The sequence below is a fragment of the Bombina bombina genome, chromosome 7 (assembly GCF_027579735.1).
Source record: "Bombina bombina isolate aBomBom1 chromosome 7, aBomBom1.pri, whole genome shotgun sequence".
Lineage (NCBI taxonomy): Eukaryota > Metazoa > Chordata > Amphibia > Anura > Bombinatoridae > Bombina > Bombina bombina.
The window spans coordinates 39,490,658-39,506,724 of NC_069505.1; positions in this window are offsets into that span (position 1 = coordinate 39,490,658).

The following is a 16,067-nucleotide window of genomic DNA, read 5'->3' on the forward strand; positions in this document are numbered from 1 at the left end:
CGCCTCATCCCTCCCGCCCTTTCTCTGTCACGTGCTCAAGGGGCTAACTTAGGACAGAACGTTCCGAAGAAACCATTCTATAGAAAGAAGGGGGGTTTCATAAAGGCCACTAAAATAAAATTTAGAAAGAAAAACATCAATAGGTAAACAAAAATATAACACATTTTATATTGAATAAATTAGTTTTATACACAGATTTTTTTTTCTGTGGCAATGGAGGCATCAATGCAGACAAATAACATTCTTTTATAATTACACCCCCTCTCTTCTAGCTTCGCAGACATGGTACAATCTGGTGTCTAGACTGGTAGGACCCAGCACAACAATAGCAAATCGTTGTAGAGTGGAACACTGCATAGAGATAAAGTCTATAAATAAATTTGATTGGCAGCCAATATGGCTGAATAAAATGATGATTTTGAGGCCTTATAAATTCATATATGTTACTACACCATAGAGAATATTAATGTGTAAACACTACAGTTAAAATGGCATTTTTGTTTAATATTAAAAAGGTTGGGGGTATATAATGCGTTTAAATAAAAAAAAATATCTCTATAAAACAAGTATATAATGCTACATAGAAAAATATACATTGTAAATACTACAAGTGACAGCCACATTGTAACAATCTCTAAAAAAAATTCTAACCATTAAAAAAGGGATAATAATTTTATTATATATATCTATATATTATACAGTTACTCTGTATTTCTATATTAGCAAACATAAAGTGCATTATTAAAATGTAGAACCACATAAAAAATGTATGTGATTGTTTACAGAGCTGTGATTGTGTAAAATGCAGACTGATCAATGTGAGGGAAACTGAGGACAAACTGTGGGTCAGATGAGGACACGAGAGGAAGGAGGATAAAGAAGCTGAGGGCAGGAAAAAGGAACAGACAGGGATAAGTTATGATCACAGGATGGATACAGGGGACAGAATGTAAAACAAAAAATAAATACAATTTGCTTGAGGGCAAAAGGAAACAACTAGATAAAGATGTGAGAAATGGCCTGTCATTAGTGGGCTGTGTATACATTTGGGAACTGTTACAGATTGCACGCTGAGTCTCTGTGTGTCAACTATAATCTCAGGGTTTATTACTAAATTCTTAGGGTTATGCTGGCTATACACAGGGGCATGATGTTTGGTCTGATGTGGGTAGGTAGTTTATAGAGGGGCTGCAGGGCTAGAGGTCTGATATGAGGCAGGTAAGATAAGGGCATATGACATACAGAGGGGCTGCAGAGCCACGGGTATGATAAGAGCATGTATCTTATAGAGGGGATACAGTGCCAGGGGTGTGATGTGAGGTATGATGAGGGCATGTATCTTATAGAGGGGCTGCAGAGCCAGGGGTGTGATGTGAGGTAAGATGAGGGCATGTATCTTATAGAGGGGCTGCAGAGCCAGGGGTGTGATGTGAGGTAAGATGAGGGCATGTATCTTATAGAGGGGCTGCAGAGCCAGGGGTGTGATGTGAGGTAAGATGAGGGCATATATCTTATAGAGGGGCTGCAGAGCCAGGGGTGTGATGTGAGGTAAGATGAGGGCATGTATCTTATAGAGGGGCTGCAGAGCCAGGGGTGTGATGTGAGGTAAGATGAGGGCATGTATCTTATAGAGGGGCTGCAGAGCCAGGGGTGTGATGTGAGGTAAGATGAGGGCATGTATCTTATAGAGAGGCTGCAGAGCCAGGGGTGTGATGTGAAGTATGATGAGGGCATGCATCTTATAGAGGGGTTACAGAGCCAGGGGTGTGATGTGATGTAAGATGAGGGCATGTATCTTATAGAGGGGCTGCAGAGCCAGGGGTGTGATGTGAGGTAAGATGAGGGCATGTATCTTATAGAGGGGCTGCAGAGCCAGGGGTGTGATGTGAGGTAAGATGAGGGCATGTATCTTATAGAGGGGCTGCAGAGCCAGGGGTGTGATGTGAGGTAAGATGAGGGCATATATCTTATAGAGAGGCTGCAGAGCCAGGGGTGTGATGTGAGGTAAGATGAGGGCATGTATCTTATAGAGGGGCTGCAGAGCCAGGGGTGTGATGTGAGGTAAGATGAGGGCATATATCTTATAGAGAGGCTGCATAGCCAGGGGTGTGATGTGAGGTAAGATGAGGGCATGTATCTTATAGAGAGGCTGCAGAGCCAGGGGTGTGATGTGAGGTAAAATGAGGGCATGTATCTTATAGAGGGGCTGCAGAGCCAGGGGTGTGAAGTGAGATAAGATGAGGGCATGTATCTTATAGAGGGGCTGCAGAGCCAGGGGTGTGATGTGAGGTAAGATGAGGGCATATATCTTATAGAGGGGCTGCAGAGCCAGGGGTGTGATGTGAGGTAAGATGAGGGCATGTATCTTATAGAGGGGCTGCAGAGCCAGGGGTGTGATGTGAGGTAAGATGAGGGCATGTATCTTATAGAGGGGCTGCAGAGCCAGGGGTGTGATGTGAGGTAAGATGAGGGCATATATCTTATAGAGAGGCTGCAGAGCCATGGGTGTGATGTGAGGTAAGATGAGGGCATGTATCTTATAGAGAGGCTGCAGAGCCAGGGGTGTGATGTGAGGTAAGATGAGGGCATGTATCTTATAGAGGGGCTGCAGAGCCAGGGGTGTGAAGTGAGATAAGATGAGGGCATGTATCTTATAGAGGGGCTGCAGAGCCAGGGGTGTGATGTGAGGTAAGATGAGGGCATATATCTTATAGAGGGGCTGCAGAGCCAGGGGTGTGATGTGAGGTAAGATGAGGGCATGTATCTTATAGAGAGGCTGCAGAGCCAGGGGTGTGATGTGAAGTATGATGAGGGCATGTATCTTATAGAGGGGTTACAGAGCCAGGGGTGTGATGTGATGTAAGATGAGGGCATATATCTTATAGAGGGGCTGCAGAGCCAGGGGTGTGATGTGATGTAAGATGAGGGCATGTATCTTATAGAGGGGCTGCAGAGCCAGGGGTGTGATGTGAGGTAAGATGAGGGCATGTATCTTATAGAGAGGCTGCAGAGCCAGGGGTGTGATGTGAGGTAAGATGAGGGCATGTATCTTATAGAGAGGCTGCAGAGCTTGGGGTGTGATGTGAGGTATGATGAGGGCATGTATCTTATAGAGGGGCTGCAGAGCCAGGGGTGTGATGTGAGGTATGATGAGGGCATGTATCTTATAGAGAGGCTGCAGAGCTTGGGGTGTGATGTGAGGTATGATGAGGGCATGTATCTTATAGAGAGGCTGCAGAGCCAGGGGTGTGATGTGAGGTATGATGAGGGCATGTATCTTATAGAGAGGCTGCAGAGCTTGGGGTGTGATGTGAGGTATGATGAGGGCATGTATCTTATAGAGAGGCTGCAGAGCCAGGGGTGTGATGTGAGGTATGATGAGGGCATGTATTTTATAGAGGGGATTACAGTGCCAGGGGTGTGATGTGAGGTAAAATTAGGGCATGTGACTTACAGAGGGGCTGCAGAGCCAGGGGTGTGATGTGAGGTAAGATGAGGGCATGTATCTTATAGAGGGGCTGCAGAGCCAGGGGTGTGATGTGAGGTAAGATGAGGGCATATATCTTATAGAGGGTCTGCAGAGCCAGGGGTGTGATGTGAGGTAAGATGAGGGCATGTATCTTATAGAGAGGCTGCAGAGCCAGGGGTGTGATGTGAAGTATGATGAGGGCATGTATCTTATAGAGGGGTTACAGAGCCAGGGGTGTGATGTGATGTAAGATGAGGGCATATATCTTATAGAGGGGCTGCAGAGCCAGGGGTGTGATGTGATGTAAGATGAGGGCATGTATCTTATAGAGGGGCTGCAGAGCCAGGGGTGTGATGTGAGGTAAGATGAGGGCATATATCTTATAGAGGGGTTACAGAGCCAGGGGTGTGATGTGAGGTAAGATGAGGGCATGTATTTTATAGAGGGGCTGCAGAGCCAGGGGTGTGATGTGAGGTAAGATGAGGGCATGTATCTTATAGAGAGGCTGCAGAGCCAGGGGTGTGATGTGAAGTATGATGAGGGCATGTATCTTATAGAGGGGTTACAGAGCCAGGGGTGTGATGTGATGTAAGATGAGGGCATATATCTTATAGAGGGGCTGCAGAGCCAGGGGTGTGATGTGAGGTAAGATGAGGGCATGTATCTTATAGAGGGGCTGCAGAGCCAGGGGTGTGATGTGAGGTAAGATGAGGGCATGTATCTTATAGAGGGGCTGCAGAGCCAGGGGTGTGATGTGAGGTAAGATGAGGGCATGTATCTTATAGAGGGGCTGCAGAGCCAGGGGTGTGATGTGAGGTAAGATGAGGGCATGTATCTTATAGAGGGGCTGCAGAGCCAGGGGTGTGATGTGAGGTAAGATGAGGGCATGTATCTTATAGAGAGGCTGCAGAGCCAGGGGTGTGATGTGAGGTATGATGAGGGCATGTATCTTATAGAGGGGATACAGTGCCAGGGGTGTGATGTGAGGTAAGATGAGGGCATGTATCTTATAGAGAAGCTGCAGAGCTTAGGGTGTGATGTGAGGTAAGATGAGGGCATGTATCTTATAGAGAAGCTGCAGAGCTTGGGGTGTGATGTGAGGTAAGATGAGGGCATGTATCTTATAGAGGGGCTGCAGAGCTTGGGGTGTGATGTGAGTTATGATTAGGGCATGTGGCTTACAGAGATGCTGCAGGGCTAGGTGTCTGATTTGAGGTCTGATGTGGGTATGTGGATTATAGAGGGGCTGCAGGGCCAGGGGTGTCATGTGAGATCTCATGTAGGCATGTGGCTTATAGAAAGGATACAGGGTCTTGGTGTGTGGTTTTGTGACAGTCTACACCAGAATTTCTATTGTTTTGAAAGATAGCTATAATCCCTTTATTACCCATTCCTCAGTTTTGCATAACCAACACAGTTATATTAAAATACTTTTTACCTCTGTGATTACCTTGTATCTAAGCCTCTGCAGACTGCCCCCTTATGTCAGTTCTTTTGACAGACTTGCATTTTAGCCAATCAGTGCTTGCTCCTAGGTAACTTCACATGCGTGAGCTCAATGTTATCTATATGACACACATGAACTAATGCCCTCTAGTGGTGAAAAACGGTCAAAATGCATTTAGATAAATGCACCAAGAGCTCAGAAATTAGCATATGAACCTACCTAGGTTTAGCGTTCAACTAAGTTTTTTAAAATGACAATCTGAATCATGAAAGTTTATTTTAGACTAGACTGTCACTTTAAGTATGATGTGGGCAGCATGTGGCTTATAGAGGGGCTGTAGGGCTAGATGTGTGATGTGAGGTCTGATGTGGGCAGCATGTGGCTTATAGAGCGGCTGTAGGGCTAGATGTGTGATGTGAGGTCTCATGTTGGAATGTGGCTTATAGATAGGCAGAAGGGCTAGGTGTGTGATGTGATGTCTGATGTGGGCATAATGTGGCTTATAGAGGGGCAGAAGGGCTAGGTGTGTGATGTGAGGTCTGATGTGGGCATAATGTGGTTTATAGAGGGGCAGACGTGCTAGGTGTGTGATGTGAGGTCTGATGTGGGCATCATGTGGCTTATAGAGGGGCAGAAGGGCTAGGTGTGTGATGTGAGGTCTGATGTGGGCATAATGTGGCTTATAGAGGGGCAGAAGGGCTAGGTGTGTGATGTGAGGTCTGATGTGGGCAGCATGTGGCTTATAGAGGGGCTGTAGGGCTAGGTGTGTGATGTGAGGTCTGATGTGGGCAGCATGTGGCTTATAGAGGGGCTGTAGGGCTAGGTGTGTGATGTGAGGTCTGATGTGGGCATAATGTGGCGTATAGAGGGGCTGTAGGGCTAGGTGTGTGATGTGAGGTCTGATGTGGGCATAATGTGGCTTATAGAGGGGCTGTAGGGCTAGGTGTGTGATGTGAGGTCTGATGTGGGCATCATGTGGCTTATAGATGGGCAGAAGGGGTAGGTGTGTGATGTGAGGTCTGATGTGGGCATCATGTGGCTTATAGAGGGGCAGAAGAGCTAGGTGTGTGATGTGAGGTCTGATGTGGGCATCATGTGGCTTATAGAGGGGCAGAAGGGCTAGGTGTGTGATGTGAAGTCTGATGTGGGCATAATGTGGCTTATAGAGGGGCAGAAGGGCTAGGTGTGTGATGTGAGGTCTGATGTGGGAATAATGTGACTTATAAAGGAGTTGTAAGGCTATGTGTGTGATGTGAGGTCTGATGTGGGAATAATGTGACTTATAAAGGAGTTGTAAGGCTATGTGTGTGATGTGAGGTCTGATGTTGGCATAATGTGGCTTATAGAGGGGCTGTAGTGCTAGGTGTGTGATGTGAGGTCTGATGTGGGCATAATATGGCTTATAGAGGGGCTGTAGGGCTAGATGTGTGATGTGAGGTCTAACATTGGCATGTGGTTTATAGAGGAGCTGCATAGCTAGGTGTGTGATGTGACGTCTGATGTGGGCATAATGTAGCTTATAGAGGGGCTGTATAGCTAGGTGTGTGATGTGAGGTCTGATGTGGGCATCATGTGGCTTATAGAGGGGCTGTATAGCTAGGTGTGTGATGTGAGGTCGGATGTTGGCATGTGGCTTATAGAGGAGCTGTATAGCTAGGTGTGTGATCTGAGGTCTGATGTGGGCATAATGTGTCTTATAGAGGGGCTGTATAGCTAGGTGTGTGATGTGAGGTCTGATGTGGGCATCATGTGGCTTATAGAGGGGCAGAAGGGCTAGGTGTGTGATGTGAGGTCTGATGTGGGCATAATGTGGCTTATAGAGGGGCAGAAGGGCTAGGTGTGTGATGTGAAGTCTGATGTGGGCATAATGTGGCTTATAGAGGGGTAGAAGTGCTAGGTGTGTGATGTGAGGTCTGATGTGGGCATCATGTGGCTTATAGAGGGGCAGAAGGGCTAGGTGTGTGATGTGAGGTCTGATGTGGGCATAATGTGGCTTATAGAGGGGCAGAAGGGCTAGGTGTGTGATGTGAAGTCTGATGTGGGCATAATGTGGTTTATAGAGGGGTAGAAGTGCTAGGTGTGTGATGTGAGGTCTGATGTGGGCATAATGTGGCTTATAGAGGAGCTGCATAGCTAGGTGTGTGATGTGAGGTCTGATGTGGGCATAATGTGGTTTATAGAGGGGCAGAAGGGCTAGGTGTGTGATGTGAAGTCTGATGTGGGCATAATGTGGTTTATAGAGGGGCAGAAGGGCTAGGTGTGTGATGTGAGGTCTGATGTGGGCATAATGTGGCTTATAGAGGGGCTGCATAGCTAGGTGTGTGATGTGAAGTCTGATGTGGGCATAATATGGCTTATAGAGGGGCTGCATAGCTAGGTGTGTGATGTGAAGTCTGATGTGGGCATAATGTGGCTTATAGAGGGGCTGTAGGGCTATGTGTGTGATGTGAGGTCTAATGTTGGCATGTGGTTTATAGAGGAGCTGCATAGCTAGGTGTGTGATGTGAGGTCTGATGTTGGCATGTGACTTATAGAGGGGCTGCATGGCTAGGTGTGTGATGTGAGGTCTGATGTGGGCATAATGTGGCTTATAGAGGGGCTGCATAGCTAGGTGTGTGATGTGGGCATAATGTGGCTTATAGAGGGGCTGTATAGCTAGGTGTGTGATGTGAGGTCTGATGTGAGCATCATGTGGCTTATAGAGGGGCTGCAGGGCTAGGTGCGTGATGTGAGATCTGATTTGGGCATCATCTGGCATACAGAGGGGCTAGGTTTGCCAGCTGTGCTCCATAAAAATACCGGACAACCTATAGGGTACTGGACACAGCTGGGTTCACACAATGTCCCCACAAAAGCTCAAACTTAGCCTCCACCCTTGATCACACCACATATATTGTTCACCCTTTGTTTGCCAGTAACACATGTACGTAGTAGTGATGTGACCCCATTGGTTGCCAGAAGTAAATATGCATCAATGATTGAACAACAATGGTTGCCTGTATCACATATAATAGAAAATGCACAGTGTATCTTCTGTTTGATCCATATTTCTAATGCATACATATTTCTAATGCATAAAGGTCTTTAAGTGTCTTTAAGTGCAGATTGTACAGGACAGCCTGCTAAAATACTTGACACCCTATTTGCATGGTTCAAATCAATTACAATTAATATAAAATTGATATAGACATAAAGGCTTCTAAATGTGGGGACTTTACTATTAAATAATGACAGACCTAGCACCTGTAGTTTCTTAGCTACACTGCACAATTACATATGCTAATTAGTAACCCCAGAGGTAATCACATGACATTATCCTGAGGCTCAGCCATAGCTCTGTATATATTACCAGACCAAAGCAGTTCATGTCATTTTAATAATTTATTTCCAAGGTATAAGCACTGAAAACTCAGGATTAATAATGGGAGTTTTGTTAGAATTTAAAGGGACAGTAAACACCTTGTAATTACAAGACATTTCTGTTACCGTCCTACAGGATAACATATCAGCCAAGTGTGAATATTTGTTTAAAAAAATAAAATCCTGTTTACTGCAATTGGTTTTCAATAGAAAAACTGCACCCAACACTCACCTTATTTGGAGGAGCAAAATAAGTTTGAGTCGGCAGACAACAAGGCTAATCATTGCCATTAAGTTAGTATAAAGGGAATTGTTTTGCAGTTGTTATCTATTAAAGCCAATTAGGAAAATATTTGATGCAGAGTTAGCTCTGAAAAGTCAGCAGGATGCAGTTCCAACTCAATGTACAATTTTCAGACCTAAATTATAAGATAAAGGGCTAAATAAATGAGTATATTACAAAGTTGTTTTATTATGCAAAATTAAACATCCTATGTTAAAGCTTCACTAATAACATAACTAAAGGCTAAACTAACACTCATGGTATAATGCGATGCTTGGTTGTCATGGTGACAGCCTTAAGGGAGTGGCTTATGTGATGCAGCAGTTATGTCACAAAACCAACTGACAATACAAATCCACCACCCTCAAAACTGCTGCTCACTTTACTAGAGTTGCCAGTCGGATCCTGCTGGGCTTCAGTAATCACTGACATGTAAATATTAGTTATCTAATATCTTTATTTCACAGCTAGCACATTACAGTACAGCTAGTGATTTACAACCACAGCTCTGTATATGTGCTGGTATCAAGAACAGTAACTACAGGTATGAACACCAATTACTACAGGTAGTGTTACCATGATCACCCCAACTCAGTAACTGAATAATACTAAGTCATCTTTATATACATTGTAAAATTATACAGATAAATGACAGAAGTAATAGCTTTAATTTTGTAGCTTCCTATGGGCACCAGTGCTCTGAGACAAAACTTAGCATACCAACTATACATAATAATGATCACTATTATCTTCACACCTCTATTTAAAAATACATATAATACATATAATTTAATACATATTTTAATTTTTAAAATAATTATTTTAATTTTTTTATAGTATTATAAGTATTATATCCATAACTGTAGGACACACCAATGCCTTTCTGTGCTTCCTCTACATATCTTTATAAGACTTGCAGCTGGCAGTTAATGATGGTAAGAATTACTGTATCATTAGTCTGCAACTGCTCTAAAGCAAGTACTTCTAGTAAAGGCCTAGAATATAAACCCCACGGCTGTAGGGTCTGCAATTTATATGCTGCAAACTCACTGGCGCTGGGACCCAACACTGTACTGTAAGGTGCAGCATCTGATGCAGCTGTTTTTTCAGCTTGACCCGGATGAAGAAAAGGCAATTGGCGATCTGAAATAAATTCAGATCAGACTGATGCGCATCCTGCCAGCAATATATGCGCTGATGGCAGATGTCCTCACGCTGCAAACTCACTGGTGCTGGAACCCTCATTAAACACTGTACTGTAAGGTGCCACATCTGATGCAGCTGTTTGTTCTGCTTGACCCGGATGAAGAAAAGACAACTAGCGATCTGAAATAAATTCAGATCAGACTGATGCGCATCTGGACAGCAGTATACGCGCTGATGACAGATGTCCTTCAAGGATTTTATATCACTAAACTGTAAGTATCTAAGGTAAGATTTTCTGAGATTAACAAGTGTGTAAGCTCTTTGAGCAAGACATCTCATAACCACACTCGATTGTAAATACAAATCCTGCTCCAAGAGCCTACAGACAGTGAGGTCAGATCATTTCTCACATTTCTGTTGCGCTTTTCCTTTACTTTCCCATTTCATAAAAATCTTTAGCTTTAATTTGGTTCTGTGTGTTTAAAGCTTTCTGTACTTTTCAAGGCTTATTGATCAAATCATCTCTGTGACACTAGAACTTGAATCATAACACCAACAATAAAGCATAATTACACTTACAATGCTATAACTTTAATAAACTGATATTAAATCAAATTAATTGGCTTAAATTCACTCTCACTGCACACATCTGTATAATGTAATAATGTTAAGGATCTTGGTGAAGAGAATAAAATGATATGATTAATATGTTTGAACTTATATCTTCAATGCAATGCCTTGACTTAGGAACACCAATAATACTACTAGGTTATAAGCATATTGCAGCTGGTTTACTATTTTATCTGAGAACGGCTTCATCCTGGAACAAGGACTACCATGTCTGTGACACTAAACTTGAATGTCTACAGCAGGGGTGGGCAATTATCGACCCTCCAGATGTTATGGACTACGTCTCCCATGATGCTCTTTTAACCAGAATGCTGGCAAAGCATCATGGGGGATGTAGTCCATAACATCTGGAGGGCCGATAATTGCCCACCCCTGGTCTACAGTCACCGTGGGACAAGTACTACTGTTGGATTTTTGAAGCAGAGCCTCCTAGTGAAGCACAATATTTGATAAGTCATAGGATGGACCTGTATTTTATACCTTAGATAAGAAACTGAAAAAAATACTGCAGTATAAGGTATAGTATGTCATGAACATATCTTCTTGCACTGGATGAAAAATCCTTACAAGATGTGGATAGACTGATTCATATCTGGCAACCAGTATAATGAAGACTGGAATACTCTATGGAAGTGTCAGGAAGATTAAATATTTCAGAGGGACTAGTATTATGTCACCTGCTGAGTGCAGTCTTACATCATTGATTTCTTTTATTTCTCTACACTTTAAGTACCCAGAGGTAAGTTCTCCTTAAATACAAGATTGTAAGCTCTTTGAGCAAATCACTGAAACACTAGATTGTAAGCTCCTTAAAACAGGGTCGGCACTTACACCCATGGTAATCCTTTAGAGCAGGGACTCCCATTGTACCAAATAAATGTATTGTTGTTAATAGAGTGAAATAAACCCTCCATTTAATTTGTTCAGCAGGGAATAAATATACAATGAATAGAATATACAAATTTACCCCACTGAGCGTATTACTAATTCAAAATGCATTTTAATATAGCACCCCTTATGCTCCTGTCAGTTTAAACCAGTAGTGTAACAAACTGTGAAATACATGAGGCTTAAAGGGACAGTCAACACCCGACACAACCGGATTCCATATGTTTGTAATGCAAACGAAGATCCACCTGCACTGGCTCTCTTCTCCATTACCTCTATCCTTGTCCTAGGAATTATTCCAAATACATACGTTAATGTAGTCGAAATAGGGCCGCCAAACTCCCCCACAGTTATGTACTAACCTTCGCTTTCAATCCATCCTCCAATCAGAATAGAATCCTCGGTCAGAATCTTCACTCATTCACGGTGTTTCACGCATGCGCAATTCAATAGGAACCAAAAAAGCGGAACTTTATTCTCCCCAATAGTTTCCAACGTATTATATTTTAAACAGTACCATATTACTTAACACTGATCTAATTAATTGGATGCATCAAGTCCAATTGCTGATTTACAAATGCGCATGCGCAATGACATATTGTGCGCGTCATCAATCCCTTCATGAACGAGCGTGATTTGGAAGTGAGATGGGGAAGGAGGAGGGGGAGGAGTTTGGCGGCCATATTTTGACTAGAGTAACGTTTATATTTGGAAGGATTAATAAGATACAGGTAATAGAGAAGGGAGCTGGTGCAGGCGGATCTTCGTTTGCGTTACAAACATATCGAATCCGGTTGTGTCGGGTGTTGACTGTCCCTTTAAATAACACAGCATCAAACATAGGCAGCCTGTTTCGCTACTTTGGGACTCTTTCTCACTCAAGTCATTATCGTTGATGCTGATGTCCTCGAGCATTCCACCCTTTGCTATAGGGCTGCCCATTATACTGAAATGGATTTTAAATTATAAGTGTTGCAATTTTGCACAGATAAGTATATTTGTTTTTGCTAAGATTAATATAATGGAGGGATGAGCCCCAGATGGGCCAAACAGACTGTCTATGGTTGGTGCTGCTGTTCTGCTCAAGTATTCATTTCATGCTTTGTAAGTGTGGTTACAAAAACTAATGTAATCATGAGCAAAACTGGCATATAACCGTAAACCTAAAATCAATGCTTGAGTCCAATAACATAGCACCTACATCATACTTAAGAGCCCCAACGAGGGCAAAACAACCTGCTTATAGTGAAAAAACACTTTACATTTGTAGTATTACAATATGTTATTCCACTGCAAGACACCACTCTTTTTGTACTCGGTTTGTATGTAAGCAGAACTACTATAGAATAATAAGGCTTCCATATAGCATAAGATTCGAGATTTTGCCAGATTTCCAAGTGCCCTTGACATATTAAAAGGGTTCCTACCTAAAACTATTAAATAGTCAGATGTTCTGCACATATCTGCAATTAATATGTTTGTATATTTATATAGGAGGACACAAAGAATATCTGTTAATGATAGCAAAAAAGGATCACCCAAAAACCCCTAGCAGTTATGTCCATGCTTATTTCAGTGCAGGCCTCCATTTCCCAAGTTGCCAAGTTGCCTCATTTGTCAGTGCCATTATGGTCTAGCTATCTATAATAGGACCACTACTCAGATAAACAGACAAGCCTCCCTTAGAAATTGTAACTCACAATGCATAAATGTAAACTTCAAAATCCTTACATTTTCATATATGATGTAAAAAAACAAGCTCATCATACTGTAACACACCTAGTAAAGAAGGCTTAATTACAGTATACTGAGAACTTGAAAAACAGCCCTATTAGTAAGTAGAAATCAGCTATTTAGATGTTTTAAATTGCACTTTTGAGATCAAATATCTGGTGTCAGATCAAAGTAATTGCCAAACTGAATAATAAAGTATGAATTTTTGCACAGTCTAGTAAATCCTTTATGCCTTGATAAAAAAATATAATGTTCTAATTCTTGAGAGCATTTATTGGTAAATGTGTGCAGTACACTACAGGTTAAATCCTATGGGACCTACTAAAGGGATATGAAACCATTTTTGTTTTTCCAGGATTCAGATAGAACTTTAAAGGCAATTTTAAACGATTATAATATACTCCTATTAGGAAATGCACTTTATTCCCTTGATATACGTTGCTGAAGTCACAAAACACATCAACATTTAAAAGTACAGTTAAACTCATAATAACACTGTCTGATAAAAAAAATATTAACACTGCAAAAGACTGCAAAGGAGTTTTAACATAGAGATACACATGTCTAATTATGTATATGTATATAGGGTTTACAGAGAATGGTCAGAAAAAGAGAAAATATCCAGTGAGCGGCAGTTATGTGGATGACAATGTCTTGTTGATGTCAGAGAAAAATGGACAGACTGGTTCGAGATGATAGAAAGGTAACTCAAATATCCAATTGTTTCAACCAAGGTATACAGAATACCATCTCTGAACGCACAACACGTCGAACCTTGAAGCAGATGGGCTACAGCAGCAGAAGGCCGCACCAGGTGTCACTCTTGTCAGCTAAGAACAGGAAACTGAGGCCACAATTCGCACAGGCTCACCAAAATTGGACAATAGAAGATTGGAAAAATATTGCCTGGTCTGATGAGTCTAGATTTCAGCTGCAACATTCAGATGGTAGGGTCAGAATTTGGCATAAACAACATAAAAGCATGGATCCATCCTGCCTTGTATCAAGGGCTCAGGCTGATGGTTGTAGTGTAATGGTGTGGGGGATATTTTCTTGGCACACTTTGGGCCCCTTAGTACCAACTGAGCATCGTTTAAATGCCAAGGCCTGCCTGAGTATTTTTGCTGACCATGTCCATCCCTTAATGATTACAGTGTACCCATCTTATAATGGCTACTTCCAACAGGATAATGCACCATGTCACAAAGCTCAAATCATCTCAAACTGGTTTCTTGAACATGACAATGAGTTCACTGTACTCAAATGGCCTCCACAGTCACCAGATCTAAATCCAATAGAGAAATTTTAGGATGTGGAGGAACGGGAGATTGGCATCATGGATGTGCAGCCAACAAATCTGCAGCAACTGCTTGATGCTATCATGTCAATATGGACCAACATCTCTGAGGAATGTTTCCCACACCTTGTTGAATCTATGCCACAAAGAATTAAGGCAGTTCTGAAGGCAAAAGGGGGTCCAACGCAGTACTAGCAAGGTGTACCTAATAAAGTGGCCGGTGAGTGTATATATGTATAAATATATATTTGTGCAAATAGCCATTAGATATATATTTAAATATCTCTTTAAGAATAAATAGAACATATTATGCAATGTGCAGAACATTAGATTATGAATGATGCAATATTATCTTCTTAAATTACGCTTTTAAATAACCGCAATCGTGTTTGTGAAACTTGTGGGTGCTAGGTATTTTTTCAACTTTTTCGACTCCTTTGAAGTCTATAGGAGAATGCGATTTTTGCATTCGCAACTCCTCAAAGTGTATTTTTTACCGTGACATTACGAACATGAGAGAGCAAACTTTTTACTTTTAACTCGTAATACGAACGTGAATCTCTAAGGGCAAAAATTACTTCAAGTAGTTTTAATGCTTGAACGTAAGTGCAAGCTACTGCTCCACTTGTAATCTAGCTCATAGCTGGTATTTGTGAAGGGTGGAAGGGCTAGGTATGTAATGTGAAGTCTGATGTGGGCATGTGGCTTATAGAAGGACTGCAGGGCTAGGTATGTAATGTGAAGTCTGATGTGGGCATGTGGCTTATAGAAGGACTGCAGGGCTAGGTATGTAATGTGAAGTCTGATGTGGGCATGTGGCTTATAGAAGGACTGCAGGGCTAGGTATGTAATGTGAAGTCTGATGTGGGCATGTGGCTTATAGAAGGACTGCAGGGCTAGGTATGTAATGTGAAGTCTGATGTGGGCATGTGGCTTATAGAAGGACTGCAGGGCTAGGTATGTAATGTGAAGTCTGATGTGGGCATGTGGCTTATAGAAGGACTGCAGGGCTAGGTATGTAATGTGAAGTCTGATGTGGGCATGTGGCTTATAGAAGGACTGCAGGGCTAGGTATGTAATGTGAAGTCTGATGTGGGCATGTGGCTTATAGAAGGACTGCAGGGCTAGGTATGTGATGTGAAGTCTGATGTGGGCATGTGGCTTATAGAAGGACTGCAGGGCTAGGTATGTAATGTGAAGTCTGATGTGGGCATGTGGCTTATAGAAGGACTGCAGGGCTAGGTATGTAATGTGAAGTCTGATGTGGGCATGTGGCTTATAGAAGGACTGCAGGGCTAGGTATGTAATGTGAAGTCTGATGTGGGCATGTGGCTTATAGAAGGACTGCAGGGCTAGGTATGTAATGTGAAGTCTGATGTGGGCATGTGGCTTATAGAAGGACTGCAGGGCTAGGTATGTAATGTGAAGTCTGATGTGGGCATGTGGCTTATAGAAGGACTGCAGGGCTAGGTATGTAATGTGAAGTCTGATGTGGGCATGTGGCTTATAGAAGGACTGCAGGGCTAGGTATGTAATGTGAAGTCTGATGTGGGCATGTGGCTTATAGAAGGACTGCAGGGCTAGGTATGTAATGTGAAGTCTGATGTGGGCATGTGGCTTATAGAAGGACTGCAGGGCTAGGTATGTAATGTGAAGTCTGATGTGGGCATGTGGCTTATAGAAGGACTGCAGGGCTAGGTATGTAATGTGAAGTCTGATGTGGGCATGTGGCTTATAGAAGGACTGCAGGGCTAGGTATGTAATGTGAAGTCTGATGTGGGCATGTGGCTTATAGAAGGACTGCAGTCCTTCA